The 5,000-nt window shown below is 49.4% G+C and overlaps 3 non-coding genes and 2 pseudogenes across 3 annotated transcripts; all 5 read right to left on the reverse strand.

Annotated features, from left to right (window-relative positions):
- Nucleotides 1-1,039: 1,039 nt before the first annotated feature.
- LOC147129729 (5S ribosomal RNA) lies at nucleotides 1,040-1,158 on the reverse strand. The gene has a single exon (XR_015083010.1). It is a non-coding gene; the product is annotated as a 5S ribosomal RNA (ribosomal RNA).
- A 109-nt stretch (nucleotides 1,159-1,267) lies between these two features.
- LOC147129730 (5S ribosomal RNA) lies at nucleotides 1,268-1,386 on the reverse strand (annotated as a pseudogene).
- Nucleotides 1,387-1,500: 114 nt separating this feature from the next.
- Nucleotides 1,501-1,619, reverse strand: LOC147129731 (5S ribosomal RNA). Its single transcript, XR_015083710.1, has one exon. It is a non-coding gene; the product is annotated as a 5S ribosomal RNA (ribosomal RNA).
- A 626-nt stretch (nucleotides 1,620-2,245) lies between these two features.
- Nucleotides 2,246-2,364, reverse strand: LOC147129732 (5S ribosomal RNA). Its single transcript, XR_015083687.1, has one exon. It is a non-coding gene; the product is annotated as a 5S ribosomal RNA (ribosomal RNA).
- A 404-nt stretch (nucleotides 2,365-2,768) lies between these two features.
- On the reverse strand, nucleotides 2,769-2,887 carry LOC147129733 (5S ribosomal RNA; annotated as a pseudogene).
- Nucleotides 2,888-5,000: the final 2,113 nt, after the last annotated feature.

A 5,000-nucleotide genomic window follows, 5' to 3' on the forward strand; every position in this document is an offset into this window, starting at 1 on the left:
TCTCTGTACTCCCGATCATCTCCGCCTGTGATGAGGCCGACAATCGCAGAGTCGTCAGAGAACTTCTGCAGGTGACAGGTAGGGGTGTTGTAGTTGAAGTCCGAGGTGTAGAGGGTGAACAGGAAGGGAGCCAAGACAGTTCCCTGTGGGGCCCCCGTGCTGCAGAGGAGCACGTCAGACACACAGTCCTGTGTCCTCACATACTGTGGCCGGTTTGTGAGGTAGTCCTGGATCCATGTGGTGAGGTGGTGCGCCACCCCCGCCCGCTCCAGCTTGTCTCCCAGTAGGGTGGGCTGGATGGTGTTGAAAGCACTGGAGAAATCAAAGAACATGATCCTCACAGTGCTCCCCGCCTTCTCCAGGTGGGAGAGTGAAGTGTGGAGGAGGTAGATGATGGCATCATCCACACTGATGCCAGGCTGGTATGCGAACTGGAGTGGGTCCATTGAGGAGCTCACCAGGGGGCGCAGGTGGACAAGGACCAGTCTCTCCAGGGTCTTCATCAGGTGAGACGTCAGCGCCACCGGTCTGAAGCTGTTGAGCTCCTTCGGGTGGGGGGTCTTTGGCACCGGGACCAGGCAGGATGTTTTCCATAGCTGGGGGACCCTGCCCAGATCGGGCGTTTTCAGGGTAGTATGGCCGTAAGCTGTAGTGAGGCCTAAAAATATTTTTTTTATTGAAGACGCACACCCCAAATTGAGGGTGGGGGTGCCAAGCATTTTGTATTTGTTCTATTTGATTTCCTCCACTATTTTTCCACAGGCAAGGGCTGTTAGCATTTTCAGCTGTCAGTCTGTCAGGATAGCATGTGGTTAGCTTCTTCCAAGCAGCTACAGTACTTGACGTCCGTTGTAAAAGTTTGCTTTTGTGAGTGAGTTCGGGGGAAAAAGATGTTCGTATTTTTTGTATTTGCTTTGAACCTCAGTTTTTCCACAAGGGGACAGTTCTAAATTTTAGCTGTCAGCCTATCAGGATAGCATGTGGTTAACTGCGAGCAAGCAGCTCCAGAAGTTGAATTCTTTTGCGATTGAGTTGCAAAAGCTTACAGCACCTGGTATTCCCAGGCGGTCTCCCATCCAAGTACTAACCAGGCCCGACCCTGCTTAGCGTCCGAGATCAGACGAGATCGGGCGTTTTCAGGGTAGTATGGCTGTAAGCTGCAACAAGGCCTAGATATTATTTTTTTATAGGCGACGCAGGGTCAGGATAGCCTCGTGAGCAAGCTGCTACAGAAGCTGAAAGACAGATTTTGCGATTGAGTTGCAAAAGCTTACAGCACCTGGTATTCCCAGGCATTCTCCCATCCAAGTACTAACCAGGCCCAACCCAGCTAAGCTATCGAAATAGGATGAGATCGGGCGTTTTCAGGGTAGTATGGCCGTAAGCTGTAATGAGGCCTAAAAATATTTTTTTTATAGGAGACGCACACCCCAATTCGGGCAAGCAGCTCCAGAAGTTGAAGTCTTTTGTGAAAGACAGATTTTGCGATTAAGTTGCAAAAGCTTACAGCACCTGGTATTCCCAGGCGGTCTCCCATCCAAGTACTAACCAGGCCCGACCCTGCTTAGCGTCCGAGATCAGACGAGATCGGGCGTTTTCAGGGTAGTATGGCCGTAAGCTGCAATGAGGCCTAGATATTATTTTTTTATAGGCTACGCAGGGTCAGGATAGCCTGGTTAACTGTGAGCAAGCAGCTACAGAAGCTGAAAGACAGATTTTGCGATTGAGTTGCAAAAGCTTACAGCACCTGGTATTCCCAGGCAGACTCCCATCCAAGTACTAACGAGGCCCAATCCTGCTAAGCTACCGAGATCGGGCGTTTTCAGGGTACTATGGCTGTACGCTGTAATGAGGCCTAAAAATATTTTTTTTATAGGAGACGCACACCCCAATTCAAGGGGGGGGGCGAAGCATTTTGTATTTGTTCTATTTGATTTCCTCCACTATTTTTCCACAGGCAAGGGCTGTTAGCATTTTCAGCTGTCAGTCTGTCAGGATAGCATGTGGTTAGCTTCTACCAAGCAGCTACAGTACATGACGTCCGTTGTAAAAGTACGCATTTGTGAGTGAGTTCGGGGGAAAAAGATGTTGGTATTTTTTTGTATTTGCTTTGAACCTCAGTTTTTCCACAAGTAAGGGGACAGTTCTAAATTTCAGCTGTCAGCCTGTCAGGATAGCATGTGGTTAAGCAGCTCCAGAAGTTGAAGTCTTTTGTGAAAGACAGATTTTGCAATTGAGTTGCAAAAGCTTACAGCACCTGGTATTCCCAGGCGGTCTCCCATCCAAGTACCAACCAGGCCCGACCCTGCTTAGCGTCCGAGATCAGACGAGATCGGGCATTTTCAGGGTAGTATGGCCGTAAGCTGTAGTGAGGCCTAAAAATATTTTTTTTATTGAAGACGCACACCCCAAATTGAGGGTGGGGGGGCCAACCATTTTGTATTTGTTCTATTTGATTTCCTCCACTATTTTTCCACAGGCAAGGGCTGTTAGCATTTTCAGCTGTCAGTCTGTCAGGATAGCATGTGGTTAGCTTCTACCAAGCAGCTACAGTACATGACGTCCGTTGTAAAAGTATGCTTTTGTGAGTGAGTTCGGGGGAAAAAGATGTTCGTATTTTTTGTATTTGCTTTGAACCTCAGTTTTTCCACAAGTAAGGGGACAGTTCTAAATTTCAGCTGTCAGGATAGCATGTGGCTAACTGCGAGCAAGATGCTCCAGAAGTTGAAGTCTTTTGTGAAAGACAGATTTTGCAATTGAGTTGCAAGAGCTTTAAGCACCTGGTATTCCCAAGCGGTCTCCCATCCAAATACTAACCAGGCCCGACCCTGCTTAGCGTCCGTGATCAGACGAGATCGGGCATTTTCAGGGTAGTATGGCCGTAAGCTGTAATGAGGCCTAAATATTATTTTTTTATAGGCTACGCAGGGTCAGGATAGCCTGGTTAACTGTAAGCAGCTACAGAAGCTGAAAGACAGATTATGCGATTGAGTTGCAAAAGCTGACAGCACCTGGTGTTCCCAGGCAGTCTCCCATCCAAGTACTAACCAGCCCCAACCCTGCTAAGCTATCGAAATCAGATGAGAATAAGAATAAGAATAAGAATAAGAATGCCTTTATTGATCCCACAGTGGGGAAATTTTCATTGTTACAGTAGCAAAGATATAGGTCACACAGGGGCGGCGGCATAATGTGGCCATTAATGTATAACATTGACGGCAAACATTTAGAATCAAACCTATGTAGATATACGCAGTAACATGTGTATATACACATGTGTATACACACCAACCTACATCTACATAAAAAATATGAGGAACACTCATTTCGGCCTGTACATAGTACAGAGGAAAAAAATACTCTAAGTGACAGTGCTGCAGTGCTGTAGTGAAATGTAAGGAACAGCATTGGATAAAAATAAAACTAGACTAACAGTAGTGGGGAATGTTGAGTATTGCACGGTATTACAGTAGTGGGGAATATTGGGTATTGCACGATACGAGCTCAGGTGCAGGACTGCACAATTGCACTAATGACCGCCAGTTTGTAGAGACTACACAATGTTCTTGTTAAAGAGTCTGACAGCAGCAGGCAAGAAGGAACGGCGGAATCTCTCCTTTGCACAGCGAGGGTGTAACAGTCTGTCACTGAAGGTGCTGTGGAGTGCTGTTAGGGTGCCCTGGAGGGGGTGGTCCGGGTTGCCCAGCATTGATGACAGCTTGGCCAACATCCTCCTGTCCCCCACCGAGTCCACAGAGTCCAGGGAGCAGCCCAGGACAGAGCCGGCCCTCTTGACCAGTTTGTCCAGCCGCTTCTTGTCCCGGGCCGAGACGCCGCCTGCCCAGGTGACCACTCCCTGGAAGATGACCGATGCAACCACCGAGTCATAAAAGTTCCTGAGGAGTGTCCCCTGAACCCCAAAAGACCTCAGTCTCCTGAGTAGGAAGAGTCTGCTCTGACTCTTCCTATAGAGGGCGTCTGTGTTGTCGCACCAGTCCAGTTTATTGTTCAGATGAACACCCAGGTACTTGTAAGTTGAGACTCTCTCAACATCTGTTCCCTGGATGTTCACTGGTGCAGGTGAAGAGTGCTGGCGCCTACCGAAATCCACCACCATTTCTTTGGATTTCCCCGCATTGATCAGGAGGCGGTTCTGCTGGCACCAGTCCACAAAACCCTGAGTAAGTTCTCTGTACTCCCGATCATCTCCGCCTGTGATGAGGCCGACAATCGCAGAGTCGTCAGAGAACTTCTGCAGGTGACAGGTAGGGGTGTTGTAGTTGAAGTCCGAGGTGTAGAGGGTGAACAGGAAGGGAGCCAAAACAGTTCCCTGTGGGGCCCCCGTGCTGCAGAGGAGCACGTCAGACACACAGTCCTGTGTCCTCACATACTGTGGCCGGTTTGTGAGGTAGTCCTGGATCCATGTGGTGAGGTGGTGCGCCACCCCCGCCCGCTCCAGCTTGTCTCCCAGTAGGGTGGGCTGGATGGTGTTGAAAGCACTGGAGAAATCAAAGAACATGATCCTCACAGTGCTCCCCGCCTTCTCCAGGTGGGAGAGTGAAGTGTGGAGGAGGTAGATGATGGCATCATCCACACTGATGCCAGGCTGGTATGCGAACTGGAGTGGGTCCATTGAGGAGCTCACCAGGGGGCGCAGGTGGACAAGGACCAGTCTCTCCAGGGTCTTGATCAGGTGAGACGTCAGCGCCACCGGTCTGAAGCTGTTGAGCTCCTTCGGGTGGGGGGTCTTTGGCACCGGGACCAGGCAGGATGTTTTCCATAGCTGGGGGACCCTGCCCAGATCGGGCGTTTTCAGGGTAGTATGGCCGTAAGCTGTAGTGAGGCCTAAAAATATTTTTTTTATTGAAGACGCACACCCCAAATTGAGGGTGGGGGTGCCAAGCATTTTGTATTTGTTCTATTTGATTTCCTCCACTATTTTTCCACAGGCAAGGGCTGTTAGCATTTTCAGCTGTCAGTCTGTCAGGATAGCATGTGGT

This window comes from Filicampus tigris, chromosome 19, assembly GCF_054856515.1.
Source record: "Filicampus tigris isolate MCC_2025a chromosome 19, RoL_Ftig_1.0, whole genome shotgun sequence".
Taxonomy (NCBI): domain Eukaryota; kingdom Metazoa; phylum Chordata; class Actinopteri; order Syngnathiformes; family Syngnathidae; genus Filicampus; species Filicampus tigris.